This window comes from Etheostoma spectabile, chromosome 23, assembly GCF_008692095.1.
Source record: "Etheostoma spectabile isolate EspeVRDwgs_2016 chromosome 23, UIUC_Espe_1.0, whole genome shotgun sequence".
In the NCBI taxonomy this organism is placed as follows: Eukaryota; Metazoa; Chordata; class Actinopteri; order Perciformes; family Percidae; genus Etheostoma; species Etheostoma spectabile.
The window spans coordinates 11,809,192-11,829,191 of record NC_045755.1 but is presented as its reverse complement, the minus strand read 5'-3'; the positions used below and the strand labels follow the sequence as shown (position 1 = coordinate 11,829,191).

At 38.9% G+C, this 20,000-nt stretch overlaps 1 protein-coding gene and 1 long non-coding RNA gene across 10 annotated transcripts in view; one reads left to right on the top strand and one right to left on the bottom strand.

Moving 5' to 3' along the window:
• cacna1c (calcium channel, voltage-dependent, L type, alpha 1C subunit) overlaps window positions 1-20,000 on the bottom strand; it is a 199,899-nt gene that overhangs the window by 95,264 nt on the left and 84,635 nt on the right. The gene's annotated exons all lie outside the window — the stretch shown is intronic.
• LOC116672868 (uncharacterized) overlaps window positions 12,103-20,000 on the top strand; it is a 25,503-nt gene continuing 17,605 nt past the window's right edge. The window contains exons 1-2 of the long non-coding RNA XR_004327665.1: window positions 12,103-12,155; window positions 19,251-19,256. This is a non-coding gene — a long non-coding RNA (uncharacterized LOC116672868). The remainder of the gene's footprint in view (window positions 12,156-19,250; window positions 19,257-20,000) is intronic.

The window sequence follows — 20,000 nt, the reverse complement described above, 5'->3', positions numbered from 1 at the left end:
AAAATATACAGTATATTTCCATATTTTTAGTAGATTTTGGCTCATTGAAACAGGAGATCAGTATTAGAGAAAAAAAAAACTTCAGCATAAGCAGATTTCATCTCTGTTTAGAATACAAGTCATATCCTAGGAAGCGTGGAGGGACTATGGTATAGCTATGGTATGATATCTACACTAGATGGCAAAATGTATATGGAGATACTTTAGTGTACTTATGGTCTGGGGCTGTATTTCATGGTTTAGGTTAATCCCTTAGTTCAAATTAAGTAATAATGTAGCAGTCTTAATATTGGCAATAATTTTGGGATGAAATGTGACTATGTGATATGAGTGTCCACACTTTTGGCATGTAGCGCATAATACTATATAATTGAATAGAATCAAAATAAAACATATTTTATAATAAAGATTTTAATTGACTTCTTGTAACTCTCCACTTATCTGAGGGTATTTTCTGAACAACCTCTTGCAGACAGACATAAGCCACAAGAACATGCTGCTTGTGTAATAAAGTCATGTAATGGCACTGAGCTCATTCTAGCTCATTTTAAAAAGTCTCCTTGGAGAAGGTTGACTTTGCCTTTTAAAACCAGTGCTGATGATTTGTGTGTCTCCGGTGAATTCTCAGGGCTTGGTTTCAGTGAAGCAAGCAGTAGCAAGATGTCTCTGCCTTGTTTTATTTTACATTTTGTCCACTTTGTGTCATTTTTTATCCCTTTGCTGTATTCTCCTTTTAATCTCTCTTTCTCTCTCTTTACATCTTGAAGCTATCAGAATCTTGGCAGCGAGACAGCAGAGAGGCAATACAGCGCGTGGAGAGAACGTACCCACAATTCCAAGGCTGTGTCCAACACACACACACACACACACACACACACACACACACACACGTGTCTATAATACCATTGTGTTAACAAGCTGACAGAAAGCCTACCTCAGTGTTTCCAAGGCAACAAGTTTATAAATATAGTGACATCATGTGTGTCTAGATATTGTATGAAAACGATAATGAAAACATATGGAAATGCAACAGTTACACACTAACACACTTGAAATTGTGACTGAAATTCTTTTGTGCTCCTTCCTCTTTCTGCTCTGAATCTGCACGATTCGGGGAAAAATATAAATCACGATTTTTTCAGCTTAGAATTGATATCACGATTCTCTGCCACGATTTCTTTCTCACAAAGTGTAATGTTTATTGCACACATGAACCTTAACAAAGCAAAACAAATTGGCAGTACCAAACAGAGATATTTTTTGGCACCTATAGCAAATTGTGCATCACCACAAGCCTGTAAACATAGAGACTTCAATGAAGAGAAGAGAGAGCATTGCAGTGCGTTAAAACCTATTTTATATAGTCTATGTTTAAAACGTACAGAAGAAAGTAGCAGCGTTTGTGATGCAGTCACCTCGTAAAATTAAATGAGAATCAAAGTCATAAAAAAAATACAACAATATTTATTACAATTTATCGTGCAGTGGCTATTGAATGTCTGTAAAATGACGTGCATACATAAATGATGTGTGTGGTTGAAGTCTTAATCTTCTACTGTCATGTTCAATCGCACTGCACATCCCAGAGATCACCTGAAACTCATTCTCCGCTCCCAGATTGATGTGCTAATACTTGGTTTTGTTGATGCTGGCTGGTTACAGTTGAAAGAGAAGAGTGGCGTTTTTATATATTTTTCCTATTGTCAACGAACCCTACGAAAAGACAAAAACCAACAATGTATCGGTCCATTTCTTAATACTTTCCAACCTCTATATCCAGTCAGGCAGTGCAACGGTGTGGCTCACTGATATGTTTTTAACAGTGTTGGGCAAGTTACTTTTAAAAAAGTAATTAGTTACAGTTACTAGTTACTTCTTCCAACAAGTAACTGAATTAGATACTCAGTTACAAATTATGAAAGTAACTAGTTACTTCAGAAAGTAACTAATGCGTTACTTTCAAGTACATTTTTAAATGCTCAAATGTGACCCCGCCATGGAACATAAAATACATGAGCATGTTCAATTATTTATGATAAATTTGAATATTATAATGAAATGGACACTTATTACAATACATTATTAACAGAAACTGTACACAACTCTAAACTCTTTTAATGTTGCTGTGGGACAAAGTGAGACCACGATCAAATACCATGTATGTAGATATTATGTCTGGTGGATCGATACAAATAACAACAATGATGTTTTAGAACTTTTGATACTTATTGCCCCTCAACAGGCCACAACTGGGTAAAATTAAATAATGCTTGGCACTATAAAAAAAAAAATATATATATATATATACACTCTTTGCAGTGCAAATAAATGAAGTGGCCTGATGTCTATTTTTTTGCGTTGGTGTGTACGTCAAGCAGGCGCGCTTGTGTGTGTGTGTGTGTGTGTGTGTGTGTGTGTGTGTGTGTGTGTGTGTGTGTGTGTGTGTGTGTGTGTGTGATAATGCGAGAGAAGTGAGAAAGTGACAGCGAATAGCTTTGGAGCGAGTAGTTACTCTAGAGTCATAGTGCCTGTTTTCTGACCATGGTGGGAAATCCTCCTCCTCCCCCCCCCCTTGATTTCATAAAGCCATAACTGTCTCTTGTTGACTGACTCGCTTGTGTTGTTCGTCATGTGTCTGTGCTTAGGAACACCCGCCCAACTCTACCTCTGATTGGCTTACCATGAAATTTTATTGAACCTCAGCCAATAGTTAGCATTTAAGCGCTTGTCTCGTGCACTGGCCAATAACCAGGGAAGAAAAAAACTCTTTGCTTCTCTGCTCAGAGATCTCATTGGTCTGAAGAAAAAAACAGCTTCAATTATACGCTGCATTTTGGCAGTAATGGTAACGGCATTATTAGGTTTGGGAAGAGTAATCAATTAGATTACTCGTTACTGAAAAAAGTAACGCCGTTAGTAATGTTGTTATTTTATAACACCGTTATTCCCATCACTGGTTTTTAATAGGTTTGGTTAGCAATGAGCGTCTATAGTACTGAGCAATAAGCTATATCAGGCTTTGAATGCGCCAGCAATATCTGTTAGTCGTATCCTTTTATTGCTGGTCCAATGCTGGCTATTAGTGCTATGCTAATTAAAACATGGGTATACAATATTTTTCTTCTACATATGCAACACTTAGCATATGTTCTGTTTAATAACAAAAAAAGAGACAGATGCTAGCAGACAAACTTGCAAAGAAGGTCAAACGGCAAGAAAATTGAGTGAAAAAACCTACAAGGAGTAAAGAAAAATGGGGGGAAGAGAGATACAGATAAATTGAGGTATAAGAAAGGAAGTGCACATAGATAATGTATCTATGTTTGTGGTTTTCCAGGGGTTAGAGGGTATGTGTGATTTACGCGTGTGATAGTGTTTATGAGTATGAGCCAAGCTTGCAGTATGTTTAGCAAAGAAAGGGGTAGTCCAGTGGGACTTGAATGTTGGTGTGTGTGTGTGGTTTTGTGTGTGTGGTTTAAACCTTGAGCTGTCTTCTTTTTCTTCAAGTGGTAATGAAATTAAAGACTCTTTTGCCAAGTGTTGAACATACATACCCCAAAGCAAGAATTAAACCTCTTTTTTTCTTTTTTTCAGTCCACCCCTACTCCTCTCTCTCTCCATCAGGTCTACAGGCTCTTACACATGTGGATGCTGCAGGCTATTATGCTGAATCCTCAGTAAAAACACTTCACAATGTGTATAGTGTATACTACAGGGATTTTGCTGGTGTACAGAAACACATGCATTAAGGATTGACCGATTATCGGCCTGGCCGAGTGTTTCTGCTGGTAACTTCTTTTTTTTCTGGATTATTATAGGTATGCGACCCGAGTTGGACTTATTCATATGAGCCAGTCGTCCAGTTGTTTTTCACAGTAAGTAGAGAATCCAGTATGCAGTGTAGTTCATGAACGTGTGATGAAAATAGAATAAATACTCATGTACTCTTATACACCCATTGTATGTTGTGACATTTTTGTGGTTGAATTAATGGTAAATTACAATTTAATTGTTCTATTGCTTTAAACATTTCAGTTTCTGTGTTCAACACAAATGTGTGCCACTCCCTTCCCTCTTTTGAGCCTTGTAGAAACTAGATAAGGATGCTGCATGCTCTCAGACGGAACTGAACTTTCTTTGCACAAAGTAAAATACCTACTTAAAAAAACGTTGTTGAGTGAAGCCTTATTCCAATCTCTGGGGCATTTGTGCTCTGCTTTGCAAAGTATATTATACTTGTCCCTTAATCTTTTGTCATCCAGTTCTGTTAAATAACTTTTTGAATATGGCTATTCTGTTGACGGACCTTTTCTAATAGTGAGGATAAGCAAGGGCCCAACAAACAAAACTGATAAAGCAGAGCTCTGTACCAAACAATCGCTTTACTAATCGCTATACTGCATCCTGGCACGCTCCCTCTCCCCCCAAATGAACCACAGCATAGAAACCAGGGAACATTTTGGGGTTGCCCCCAGAAATTCACAAAAGAACTGTGTGTGTGTGTGTGTGTGTGTGTGTTTGTGTGTGTGTGTGTGTGTGTGTGTGCCTTCTTTTCCACACATTGAGCGGAAAAAAAGAGAAAGACGCAGAGAAAAATGTTGAGAAAGGAAAGCAAGAAGGGAGAGAATGATGAAAGAGAGAGGGAAAAGCGTCACTAATGTTTCCTGCTAAAATATTCAGACTACTGCCGCATGATGCGTCACCCTGTCCCACACATACACACAGAGCAAGAGCCGTTCTTAGCCCTGCTACTAGAGCCCCCCTCGGAGGAGCACGCAGGAGCCGGAAGCCATATTTGACCATGCTGAACTTCCTGTTCACACGCTTTTCCGACTTATGACTGGTTAATAATTTAGGAAAGGGAATAGGAAGAGAAATTAAGTGAGTACAGAAATGGTCACCGATTTCTGCTTCTTGCCTTGTAGAAACAATATTCTGAGAATTGACAGTAACAATTGATCAACACAACATCAACCTTAAAGCCCAGCAGATGCAGACTTTACAAACATTCGTTTTTTTGTTGGAGTACATGCACAGTACTTGTAATAATAGAGGTCCGGTCCTTATATAGTTTAATACAGTTAAAACTAGGGCCGCACAAAATCTTGTTTCATCGTCTACATCTCTATGTGCGCATGTGCGATAGTCCCGTCGCAGGATGTCCGATGTTAGCGCTACAACTTTTTTGCTGTTCAATGGAAAAGTAAGCTTTCCCCATTCTCCTTTTTAATAATTGTTACCGGCCGACCCTTCCCCTTTAAGACAGGTGGCCATGTGGGAAATGTGTGTATGGGTTTGTTATAAGAAGTGAGGCTCTACCATGTGTAGAAAAGTACTGTAAGCGACAGCTGCCGTGGACACAGGGATCCACATGTTTTCCCATGGGTAGTGAACCTACAGTAGTCAGTGTTTTATATTTACTACAAAGATAAAATAAATCACCTGATTAATGCAATGTTTTCACAATGTCTCCGGGCCATTTTTCACTGCAGAGTTTGGAGAAAGCTCCTATCAGCAAGGCTACAGCTAATGTAGTTAGCCTTATCAAGGGGTCTGCCCCATCTAACATTACGGTTCAGAGGCACGAAGCTGGGAAGGTAACAATAATCTACAACAGCAGTCTGTGTCTGATATAACGTCATTTGGATACACAACGTTTGTTGCTAGTGCGTGACATGCAGGCTCTGCATTAAGGGTGGGAATCTCTAGGCACCTCACGATTTGACTCCAATTCAGAAGCCAACGATTTGATTCTAATCCAATTATGGATGAATTGCGATGCAACAATTTTTAGTATTGAAAATGTGATCATTGTTCATTTATCATTATCGAGGTAAAATTTACAATCAATTGTGATTTTGATTTTAGTTCATATAGTGCAGCTTTATATCACAGGAAAATAAATACCACAATGTCAGTTTTTTCCAATATTGTGCAGCCCTAACTATAAAGGTGGTCTGGTCATTTCCCTTTCACATAATGAAAATGAAGAGTGGAAACGAGGGGAAAAGAATAATGAAACAAAAAAGAGAAACTAACAAATTTCCCATATAAATGTTTCTGTGGAAATTTAAAGATTATTTGGAAAGACATACAAATAGAGAACAGCAAAGACAAAAAGAAACGAGAAAAATAATCAAATGCCATTGCAGCCCTATCTTTCTATCTTCCCTTCATCTACTTCTACCTTAGACTCAGCATATAAAACATTAAAAGCCTTTAGTCAGCTCAGGAACATGGGGTGGGTAGAGAGGAGGGAGGAAAAGAAAAGGAAATGAGAGCAGTATCATTCTGTCACCACTTGACAGATAAAGCCTAGACAAAAGACATGTGTAACTTGTTGAGTGCAACACTCAGATGTGGTCACCGTGTTCAGTCAAAGCAGGAATCCCCATGGCTCAATATGCTAATGCTGTGCCTCAACATGCATTTTGTCTACTGACAGCTAGAAAGTGCCTTTAAAAAAAAGAGTCGGAGTAGTGAAGAAAACTACAGAAAACTAATTTGCCTCTCACAATATGGTCTCAGCATCTAATTGTACTTCTTAGTTTTGTGTCTTTTGGCAGTTTTAAGTCATATTGTTTCATTACGATAACATGAAGGCTAAAACAGGTGTGTTTATGGTATTGCCTTTACAGCTCCGCCACCATCGGTGTATGTGAATGGGTGAATGAGAGGCAAATTGTAAAGCGATTTGTCCGGCAAGGTAGAAAGGCGCTATCTAAAAACAGTACATTTACCAAGAGTTGCTCTTGAGAACGGTACGACCCAGACAACACTGCAAGCAGCAATATTGGGAACCAAGCCTGCCTTTTATGTCACGTGTTGTTTGTAAAAATTTACACAATAAAGTTTTGGGGAAATAAATACTGGGAACCAAGCAATTGGCTGGTTCCAAGCAAGCATACGTTTCAAACAGGAACGGCACTAGTATGAATAATGAACCAAGCTATTGTGTTGTCATGCAGGCGGTACAGTAGCTCATAACTCATGGTTATGAGGGCAATATGGTGCATTATATTGTAGAGTTTGCGTCAAAAGGTAAAGAATGCTCAGGTTGCCCATGACAGCTACAAAGTACAGAAATACTATCTTTAGCTCCTTCACTCCACTTGTGTCTCTTCTTTGTTTCACATTTTGCACCAATGAAAAAAATTGCTGCTTTAATTCATTACTATTCCTGTCATGTGTGTATACACACACACACACACACACGCATGCACGCACACACACACATACACACATGCACACACACACACAAACACACACACACACACACACCTCTCAGGCATAAGCCCACTAACCATAGATCTTTCAGGATTCTGATTGGATGCTGTAGTCCTCCACCCACCAATCCCATGATGGCAGTAAATTGCTGTGGTGCAGTATTGATTTTCAATGGGTAAGCATCAAACACAAAGTCTCTCACACACACAAAAACCCATAGACACACACACACACACACACACATACACAGTCAAAATGCAATTGTGTATAATGGTGAAAATGTTAAAGAAGAAAACAAACAAATTTAAAATATAGAAAAAGAATACATGAACAACAATCAGGTAAAATAACGCCAGGAGATTTATTACCCAGAGTTGCAGGGATGAAATTCATCACATTCATCTGATGTAACAAGCTTACTTCTCTCCACTTTGGCTTCCTTCTTGGCTCATTGACTTCATCTTTCCGACTCACTTCTTTCCTCCCCATACACAATCCAGCACTCACACAAATGCACCACTTTTCAAAAGATTTGGAGACATTTTTATACCATACAGAGAGCACATCATGTACTTTGCTGTAAACATACATAAACATGCACAAACACACACAGTCCACTGCAGCTGTGATGGTGTCCCTCCAGAGAAGGAGTGTGTCCAATCCTCTCCTGCTATCTAGGTCAGCCTCATACAAAAGTCTGCACACCTCTCTCTTCCTCTCTTTCCATCTCTTTTCTTCTCCCTCCTATGTCCCAACATCTGTCTCCATTCTTGCCTCCTCTCATTCTCCTTACTCCTGTGTGTGTGTGTGTGTGTGTGTGTGTGTGTGTGTGTGTGTGTGTGTGTGTGTGTGTGTGTGAGAGAGAGATATTGATGACTTAGAAAGCCAACCAACAGTTTGAAGCGATATTTATATTCTGCATAGCTGTAAATCACACTAAAAGGCCTAAGCTAACTAAAGAGTTTCTTTAAAAAAACATTTTAAGAAGTATACAGTCATGTTGATCAGAGGACAATCTGTACAGGGCTGCAGAGTTTCATTCCTAAACCAAATATCCACCATTTGAAAAATTCACACCTACGCCCAAATAATTATTGCTGGCAGTAACTAGTCTAGTTGATTTATGAGTCATCTTCAATCCTTTGTTTACAAAGTTTTATTTAAAAGTTATGTTTTTGAGTAGCCACGGTCATCTGTGGTTTTGGGAAAATGCACTTTATGAATTTCAGGTGCTTTAACATGTCTCTCATGCTGTACTTATTAGTGTGTCAACACAGTAGCTTCTCCACATGAAAATGTTTTTTCAGAAATAGTACAAAAAATGCTGAGCTTAGATGACAGATATGCATGTACAATATGATAAGTGACAGAGAGAAAGCCTGTTTTTGTCAGAGAGTAAGTGTAGGCCTACATTTATATAACAAGACATGAAGTAAAGTTGTGTCTGCTGGACTAGTCTTTATGCCCTGTGGGCAAAACAGGGAGAAGTCAAGGGGAGTAAAAGTAAATTGGAGCTGATGGAACAACTGGTCACACACACGCACAGGCCAGTGCACATACAGCAGACTCAGACACGCATACACAAAAGACATACGTAAAAACACACAGGCAATCACACAGACTTGAAAGCCTCCGTATAATATGTATTTTCTTCGAAGAGCTTCTACCTGACTGCTGGTTCAATGTAATATGAATGTGTACTGTATAGGGATGTCACGGAAACCGGTACTTTGGTACCAAGTCAGTACCAAAATTATAGCTATAGCTTTCCTTCACCTTCACCTGGAGCTCCCAAAACAGAAAGGACATATGTTTCACTCTGCCGTTGTCTGTCACTGCCGCTGTCTGTCACAGCCTAACAGTAGCATTGATACTGTAGCTACGGACATTAGCTAACTTTATCGGTTGTTTTAGCGGACCTCTATAACGTCAGTTAGCTTAACTTTAACCAGCCCAGTAACCAAAAAGTCAGAGAGATACAAACCTAATTAAACATGCTTGCTATCTGTGAGTTCCGAATGAATTCATGGAAACCGAGTCCGTACGCTGGCTGTGTGGTGATTAGAGCCCAACCGATATATCGGTGGGCCAAGATTATTGGTCGATTTTAGGCATTTTCCCGATCCTTTTCCCGATCTATCGGTATCTGCATTTATATTGGCCGTTTTTATTCACTTTAAGGACTTTAAGTTTCATATCTTAAGCTTGTATTTTTATACATTTTATTTATCAGAACTTTAATATATTTTTATTTTCCTCTGTTCTGACAATAAAAACTAATTATAATATTATTTTAGTGAGAACTCATAAATAACTAATAATAACTAAAGTTAGAGAAATCAGTTTATGATTGTTACGCGTTTCTGAATTTCTTGTTAAAATATACTGTATATCGGCCGATTTTTCGGAATATTGTATTTTTAAATAACCAATTTTTTGTATTGGTATCAGCCTTAAAAATCCTTTATCGGTCGGGCTCTAGTGATGCCAGGCTTCAGAGCAGCAAGTCCAGAAGACGTTTTCTCAAGATTACATGTAAATGACGCTCTCCTTGCCCCCTCCACTCCCACCAAAACAGTAACAGAAAGTTGAGACGAAGAAAAACTTAAACTGAAAAAAAGAGTGACATGATACTGTCCCAGCATCACAGTGTTATGCTTATTACCCTTAAAAACATGTTTTAAAGGAGGACATGGTATCTATTGTTTTGTTTGTTTTTTATCGTGGTAAAAAATTAGGTATAAAGAATTATTAAATATTACTGGTATTGGTATCGATGACAATGTTCTGGTATTATACTATTCGCAGTTGCCACTATTATTGTGTTTTTCGTGGCGTTCAAATGTTTAAATAAAGGAGTTAATGTTTTATTAGTTAAAGTATTATTATCTTTTTACCAACTTGGGTCCCAAGTATAGTGTACTTTTGGTGGCATCAGTCTACTAGATTTTTGGTATTGTGACATCGCTAGTACTGTTTGTAAATGTGTATGTATATTGAAATCACTATTAGAATGGGACTTTTTATAAATATCTTGGCTAACATTAGCTAATCTCCCTTTTCTTGCCTTGGCCTACCAGCATGTGTCACTCATGTCACGTCTTATGAACATTAAGTTAGCTTGAGTGAGAAACACAAGGCATCGTGAGGTCTAACGTTTCGTACCGAGTAACATTAGTATGGGGGAAGTGACAGGCTGTGGTTGGAAATCAGAAGGACAGGACTATTTTTAACATAAATTTAAAATCAACATCCACTGAGCCAATGCCAATGTGCTTAAGTTAACAGTAGTTAGATCATTCTCGTTTTCTTACTGCATTGCCAGGTATAATAACTTAGCTGTGAGCTTCATGGAGACAGCTAAAGTTTATGTTAGCTACCCTACAGTAGTCAAAGTTAGCCTTGATTTCATATATTACCTTCTAATAGCTGTATTCTCAGTAACATGACAATCTGCAAGACACGGGTTTCCTATAAATCACTAAAATAATAGTGACAGCACCGCTTGGCTTAGTTATTAATGCCGTTAGCATCGTAGCTAACACTATTGTTACTTAGCTAGTTTATGACAAAACGTTTCAGCTGCGCTTTCTAACATGATGTCATTGTGCTACCGTTAGCCTTTACAACAGAGCCGATCAACTACACTTGTTAGATAATGTTTCATTACAGAGTTCTTTGTAGATTTGTGTTTGTCACAGTGTGCTCGTGGTGGAAAATGAATGTAAACAAAGTTGCGTGCAATGGGCCATGACACAGGTCCCCTTCAAGGCCAGGCTAATGTTAGAAATAGTAAACTAGTAGTAAACCTTCACATAACACAGACAACTGAATTCATCATGCACTTGTAAGTGAAATTAAGCTTTGTGACAGCGTTATTAAATCATTACACTGAGTGAGTATTGTGATTCTAAACGTAGCTCATCAGTCACTCTCAGTAGGTCCCATTTCATTCTTTTCTGGTCCTCTGTGTGGCTCACAGGTTGGGGCTGGCTGGGTAAAGCTTAGAGAAGAGGACTCATTCACACAAAGCCACCTGTTGAAATCCTCAGATGTGGTGGAAATTGAATAAGTAAAGGCACTCCATTTGCTCTACAACTGCCGTTGAGAGGCCCTTAAGCAAGGCACATAACCACCGTAGCGCTGCAGCTCAGTGGCCACAGGCCACAACCTTACCTTAGACACACACAAAAAAATCTTCACTCGACAAGGATCCAGATTGCATGGTAAAGTGAGCATATTTCAATTAGGAGAGGATTCCCACCAGAGGACTGCCTCCTTTCCATCAAACGTAGTCAACAACCATCATGATGAAATCACTAGAGAGTGAGCAGAGAGGGCTGTTTGGCTAGCAGCCTCGACAGATGGACAATAACACCAGGCTAGGGCAACAACATGGCCTGGAGGACAGAAGAAGCCAAACACACGCATGAAACATTCACATGCAACACAGAGACCACAGGGAGATGGCCAATCATACCAGCCTCTCTGCCAAGGTTAGTGACCCACTGAGAAGAAACAAAAGTATAACGTATTACTGTGACAAATTCAAAATGATGACGTAAGGCTCAGACGACGTCACCCAACTGTTGGCTTGTGCCCACTCAGGTCAGAAACTGAATACCAAACACGAATACTGAAACACCTCTCCCTCTCATTAGGTCGGAACCCCAAATGCTGCTTCTTTGAGACCAGGTCACTCGGTGCGTGACTTACCATCTCCCCCCCTCTCTTTCTCCTCCACACTGCCATGTGATGACAACCACACATAAGCCTTTTTAGGCATTAAATTAATTATATTTAATATTTAATCCTTGTCTCCTATATAAGTGCATTGCAGTTTTTTAATGGCAGTATTGAAGCTGATACTGTTGCTAAGACCCCGCGGTATACCGTATTATTGTAGTACCGCCCAACCCTACTGCACAGTATTTTCTATCTAATGTGCTTGCACTTCACTGACATATAGTGTACTTTAACATCTAAATGAAGAAATATATGTTCTACGGCCATGCAATTTGATCACCTGAGTCCTTTAATGCTCTATTCAAATGCACTCATCACTTGGAAGTTTAAAAGGCTGTTACATAATTATGAAATACAAATATTTCCACCATTTCAAATATATTCTTCTCTTCACTGATATTTTCAATAAACTGCAGTATTCCGTTGTCTACTCTTGAGTGATTAACCACCTGTCTGGCTAAGAAGCAGGTAAATGAGAGGGAGCCACTGAGACGTGTTGAGAGTTTGACTCCTTACTGTTGAAGGAGAGAGCCCTCTGTGTCTGTAGCTATGTCATTAAGACTTGTTGAGGTAATTCCTCTCCAATTAGCCTCTCTGTGATATGAGGACCAGTTAAGGAGAGAGCAGTGGAAAACGAGGCCGCTCAGAGTCAAAGCCACCCTCACATGCAAATCCCGCCAGATCCCTATCAAACAATTCAACTCGCAGCTGTTATTAACTGCTACCACAATAAATACAAAATATTTTTTAAGACATCCTTCAATTTCACAAGCCTCCCAAAGTTAGAGAGAAGATGTATGACTCTGTAGGAGTCTTGCCATCAAATTATTCACGGAAACAACATGTATTAGTTATAGCTGATATGACTACCACTGGCAACACATTTTAACCGATGAAAGACAAGATGTGCACCAATCAAAGTAAAAAGTGCTGTAGATTATGGCTGTGCAGTTTTGAGTTTACAGAGACAAGACAATCTCTCCGCCCCCTCCTTGTCTGTACTCCTCCATCCCTCTTTTTTTAAGATTATTTTTTGGGCATTTTGGGCCTTTAATTGACAGGACAGCTGAAGACATGAAAGGGGAGAGAGAGAGAATAACATGCAGCAAAGGGCCGCAGGTCAGAGTCAAACCCGGGCCCACTGTGTTGAGGAGTGAACCTCTATATATGGGCACCCGCTCTGCCAACTGAGCTATCTGGGCGCCCCCTCTTTTCCTTTTTGACTCGTTAAAATGTCATCTTAACACTGGAGACTCTCTTCCTGACTCTCCCTTAGTCTTTGTGTCGTTGGTTCACCTTCTTTATCCAAACATGGTAAACAGAACAGAGTTGCACCAGCACAGTTTGAGAAGGCGGGTGTGTAGCTGCTGAGTGGTTTATAAACATCTCTCGCTTTCTCTCTCTCGGACACACTGTAACCAAGCCCATCTTCTTCACAGCCCATCTGTCTCCCTTGTGACTACAACCTCCTTAAACTTGAGTGTGAAAGTCAAAGAGGAAGATCACTTCTCATGGTTCTTTTATACACTGGCTAAAAAATTCTAATATTTGCAGCACACCTCTCAGGCAATTCATATAAAAAATAAACATGGCTCCTGTGGAAGGTGAAAGGCAGACCTTGAACACAAATCAGAAAGCTGAGTAAGACAGACAGACAGAAAGACAGACAGACAGACAGACACCATAGGAGCTGAATTTACACACTAGCTAAATAAAAAAACTAGTAGCATACCATGTACTGCAACAGACTTTTTCATTATCTTACTTTGCTGAGTATGTTTTGAAATATAATTATATAGAATTCACGTTAAAACAGTGAATTACTTAATTTGCAATTTATTGAATGATTTGTTTAAGAAGAAGCTATATGCATGCAAGTGTTAATTTGTGTGTGTGTGTGTGTGTGTGTGTGTGTGTGTACATGTGACAGGAATAGTAATGAATTAAAGCAGCAATTTTTCCTCTGCATGTGCACACTTGAGCATGAGCATTCTTTTGCTGCATGCTTTCTGTGTGTACCAGTTCTGTCACATACACACCCCCGTCTCTGCAAATTTGAGGCTACTAAGCTCCATCACCAAGGAAACCAGCTTGTTGCCAGGTAGCAACAGAGAGAGAGCGAGAGAGAGAGAGAGAGAGAGAGAGAGCGGAGGGGAAACAAGAAAAGTTAGTGAGGCCGAAAAGACAAAAATTAGATAAAAGACAGCATGTGCGGAAAAACGGGAGCTACATTGGGTCAACTCGGACCGATTAACGTTACTGGGGACTAACAGCAGCTACGTTAACAGTCGAGTTTCCCTGTTGTAGAACTTCACCTCTAATACAACAAATAGACTACAGTTATTACATGTACAATTATTACATTAGGAGGCAGAAGAATAGCTAAATAATTTAAAATACTGATCAACAGAGAGAGCGAGAGAGAGAGAGAGAGAGAGAGAGAGAGAGAGAAGCCATTAAGAGTGCTTGAGTTAACTAGTGTAATGTTAGATTTAAATGTAAAGAGGATAATTAGCCGCTGTAATGAAGATTGTGATAAAATTAACTGCGTCAAGCTACCAAAGTAAGACACTATCACCCCAGAAGCATGTCAGCTCGTCAGCCAAGCAGGAGGCAGGAGAGCCAAGTTGGTGTCACCAGTTTCATTGATAAAAGTAAAAGCCGCTCCGCATAACCATTATGGCTGTAACGATACACCAAACCCAGGGTTCGGTTCGTATCACGATTTTTGACCCATGATTCGATACAAACCTAGATTCTTTTTTTTTGGTGGGGTTTCTCAATACACATAATACCACTTTTTTTCTGCCACATGCCATTGTTTTGTCATTGATTACATCCCACTTTGCAACACTGTTATACAACAGATACCCTATTTATTGATATTGATTGATTTTAATATTGATAAGGGCACACACGAAGGGAAATGTCTGTTTTCAAAATGACCATTTACGTGTAAAGCGGGTTATGTTACTCTGGTTTGGAGGGTGGGTGGGGGGTGGGCTGTTTTTAATCGTGTCTAAGTGCTTGGGTATTAATAATATGAATGTGAGATTAGAATTAGATTAAAGTTTAACACTCTCTCAACAATGTATGCGAGACAAGGTTACATCACAGCTCTGAAGCAATTGGAGATTTGCTTCACACTGTCAATCTGTCGGCTTTCATAAGGCGCTGATGAGGCATCAGCAGATCAACAGGCTGGTGAGGGAGTTGGTGTGTCTTGTGTGTGTGTGGGGTGTGTGTGTGTGGTGTGTGTGTGTGTGTGTTGTGTGTGTGTGTGTGTGTGTGTGTGTGTGTGTGTGTGTGTTTAAATGGGGCAGCAAATGACAGAAAGATAATGACAGTGATAGTTAAGATGTAAAAAGAGTTCACTATGTTTGGAGTCGGAGTCAACGCCACTGCAGTGTAGGTCTGTGTTACTACCTTGTTGATGATGACACACTATGTGATGTTTTTGAAGTGGGAATTGAACCCATAGCTGCAGCCTTCAACATGGCATAAGCCTGCTCACACCTCCAGATCAATTCCATGGTGGCAATAATGGCCTTAAGCATGCCTAAGCATAACGTATCTTCAAAGTCCCTGTCTAGTTCCATCAAACATGGCACAGTCAAATTGTCAAACATGGCGGTTAAGCTTCCAAATCATGACACAGCGGATTCAGACTTGTAATATGACACAGCGTGTTTACACTGCAGCAGAACACAGAAAGAAGAAGGGAGGGGGCCCACCAGTGAACTAAAGATGGCATTTTAATTAGATCAGGGAACGAAAGTGCGAGGCTGGAAGAGAAGGAGAAGTTAAGAGATAGGAGGCAAAGAGAGGAGAAGACAGGAGCAGGAGGAGAGGAAAGAGAAGGGGGATGCTTTCATGTGCATCTTGCCCAGTTTCCTCCTGGTCATATAATTAGTAGGGGTGTACAATTCGGAAAATGTCACGATTTGATTCTGGGTTTTTTCATCATCAATTTTTGATTCAAAAACGATTCTCAATTCAAAACAGATTCACAGTATGTAAATGTAGTTACTTTTCCCATGCATACATTTATGGGAAATATATATATATTATTAGTGTGGATTTGCTTGTTATTTCTTATTTTAACATCCTGTTATGATGTTTGTGTATATTGTGTGTGATGTCTGTAAGCTACTGGGACCTTGAATTTCCCGTTGGGGATCAAGAAAGTATCTATCATGTGATTGCAGTAGACTTATCATTTTTTATATATTTTTATAAAATATGAATCGATTTTTTGAATTCTCTGAATCGATTTATTGAATCAAATACAATTTATGACTATGAAAGTGATAATCAGTTGTATTGCTGTATTTCATGACTGCCATACCCATGCCATAAACACAAACAATTCCTCATGATGAAATCAGACAAAAATAAGGTTACAGAAATTTTAATTTCTCCTTAAAGAAGGCCTTTATATATATTCGTCAAAGGGATATTAATTAACTTAACTGACCTCTATGGATGGGTAAGTCAAATATATTTACGTTTCACAATAGAAAGTAGAGGCTACCTTATTAGATTAGAGAACCCTCAGAAGCCTTTAGGTTGTTGTTCATTAATTATTGGCTTAAGAACTAAGTTTGTAACAATGCTGGATGCTCATTAGTGGCACAATCCCCCTTCTTAGATCAAGTGAAAATGTGTCAGGTGGTATTTGTTTTAATACAGAAAGTACAGCCCAGAAGTATATTGTTAAAGCCAGAGATTTCAAGAGAAAAAAATATTCCAATGTAATGTCAAAATGGCCAAACTGTATATAATATGCGTCTGCTGAAAGTGATGGGCATTGAATTGATAAACTAGATAAGACTTGGGGTGATGGATAACGTACATTATGCAAAGATAAGATTCAACTTGTGTATGTGTAAAAAAAAACAAAAAACTTTACTCTCTTTACCAAGGGGTAACATAAATATTGGAAAATTTCAATTAGGCGGGAGAAAAATAGAAACTTAAATATGTAGTATTGACATTGTAACGGAACTGTGTCCATGCTCGGACACTTTTAGGCTGATGTGCTATCAGAATATTCGTTTAAATATGAATATAAATGATCTTGTAATGTTTACAGTTACTATAATGGTGTCAAACTAAAGTATAACTTCTTCCCTTTCTAACAGAATGTCACTTTAACCATTTATTTTACCTTTCTTTTTACAAGAGCCAGAAAAATGAAGCTTATACCGGTCAATTAGCCGTGCGCTTCCCTTGGCCATCTCCACGCTGTAAAAACTCACTGGGCGCTGCTGTTTTTTTCGGGGGGTATTAAGCATATTAACAAATCACCCTAATTAATAATAGTGCTGTCAACACATTGGGGACCATAATTCTGTTCTTCACAATAAAATATTGGATGCTTCAACAACTCCAAATTATGCAGTAAAAGCTCCTTAATTTCCACTTTGAATTTAAATTTATACTGCCACCTGAGTGTCGCCCAAGCGTTCTTACAGCGTTCTCTCATAGAAGGATTTGTCCGGATATGGCCATTTTATCCTCACTAATGCATACAGACTCAGATTGGAATTATTAACAGACAATTTGTCTTTATTATAAAAGAGAAAGACAGAGAAAGAGCAAAGGTTGCTTGGCAGCAGTGACTAACTTTAGTCGATGCCGTCAGGTGCTAATTAGTGTACAGCATTTGCAGTAGAGGCATTGTACATATTTCCTCTTCCTCGCATCATAATGTGAAGTCCTACATTCTTTTCTTCACGTTCATCTAATTTCGCTCTCTTCATCTATACCACTATACTTACTTATTCTTAAGTTGTCTGCCTTGTAACCTAACAAGCTCACTTTTTAGACAAAAAAGCATAAAAAGAAAGTGAGAAATAGTATAAGTGTAAGAGATAGAAAGTGAGAATGACTGTGAAAAGGAGATAAAGAACCTGTAGAAACACATTCCAGCAGTTAAAGAAAGAAAGAAAAAACATCGGAAGAGTGGAAAGAAAGAAAGAAAGAAAGAAAGAAAGAAAGAAGAAGCCTCAGTGATAGGAAGGCAAAGATAAAAACAGAAATGTCCATATACAGTCGCTGATGTTGCTGAGTTGCCTGGCAACCCAAAAGTTTGGATCCAAGTGCAAAGTCATTATAGCTGTGAAACAATCTGTATCATTTTATAACTACAGTCAACCAAAGACAGGACATGGATGGTTTGGACAAGATTTGCACATTGCATTTATTTACATCTGAGGACCTGCATGTATCCTTGATGTACTGTGCTGTATTCACCACGCTAGATCCTCAATGCATCTGCAGCCTTGTTACTTAAATAAAAGGACCGTTCATTATATAAAAGGATTACTTTGTCTCACCTTAATGGTGGACACTATTGTTAAGGTATTTAAAAGCACCAAACAGAGACTGCTTTTTTTCTTTCATTTTCTTTCTTGACCAAATGTATACATGTTAACTTTGAAGTGAATAGGCTGTGTTGGCATTTTAAAAGCCTTTTAGATGCAGTGAAATATATTATTTACAACAGCCAACAAGAGATGGCATTTGCTGTGTGTGTTTGAAACCTCTGCTGTACAAACTCAATGCCAGTCCAAGGATTGACAGCTCTGGCAGAACAGTAATGGGCATCCACCTCAACATGCCCCTTGTGTGTGTGTGTGTGTGTCTGATCCAGAGAAAGAGTGGATGTGTGTATTAGTGTGTGACAGCTAAAGTGCTATTTAACAGGTGTGTGCTGCAGTCAGCAGTAACAGAGATTAACTACAAGCTACACAAATGGTCAAAATAGCACACACACCTACAAAAACACATTCACAGACACAAAAATATAACACATAACTACATAAAGGTCTTGGAACTGTGCTGTGATTGTCTGATATACTAGACACCTCCATCTTTTAATTGCCACTACATTTTTGGTCACAAGCCAAGATCTGATCCCAATTTGATTGTGTTGAAATATTTGTTTGTATAAATCTGACTGGAATTCTGACATCTGTGAGGTTAACAATCAATCTCTTGAAATAATCACAGTAAAGAACTTTAAAGTTAATATAGCACTATTTATGTAATACACTGTCTGTCTGTCTCACATCCATCCCCCCCCCCCCCCCCCGCACAAATACAACATAAAGTTCTTGTTAAGCAGACTTGGTAAACTAGAAGTAAATCTAATAGCTAACATTGCTGCCTAATCTTCTGAACCTGTGCTGTGAATGTGTGTGTGTGTGTGTGTGTGTGTGTGTGTGTGTGTGTGTGTGTGCGTGCATGCATGTGTTTGTGTAAAAATACAGTATGTAGTGTGTTTATGTGTGCAGCACATGTATTGCAGCTCACTCTTTTTGAACTCAGGTTCACTGGAGGAGTCTATAAAGAAAGAAATATGTTGCTGAACCAAAGCATTAAAGTCTGCTTGTAGATAGCATAGTGGAGAATGTGCAGACTGCTCCTTCAATATGGCATTGGTTGAATTTACAGATGATGTAGTTTAATAATTTATTTTGTGCATTTGCCCATCCTATTTCATTTCTTAAGTAAAAAGTTTATGAAGTTGACATGATATAATATCACTCCTGAAACAATTAGTTGATGAATTACTGTCAACAGAATTATTTGGCAACAATTTTCATTGTTGATTTTTACACGTTTCACTGATGAAAACAAAGGCTATGCCTGTGACCCATCCGATAGCCCTGTAGTACACCCAACTTTATCTGCAATTTTCAAGCCACAAATTGCAATTAAAGGTGCCCTGCCACCCATATTGCATTACTTTGTGGTAATGGCTGAAGTTCTACCATGGACTCTAACATTTTTTTGTGGGAAAAATGCCTTGGTTACCTTGTTTTAATCCATTCTAGCAGGGTACAGAAAGCCTGCAGGAAGACTCAGCTCGAGTTGTGCCAATTCTCATTAATATTCAACAAGCTAAGCTGCTTTACTCTGATTGGCTAACAGCTAGCCAATGAGAGTCTGGCTATCACTATCCTTTACTGCTTTTTCTCTGCTTATTTCTTTTCAGTGGCTAGAGCTGACAGAGGAGG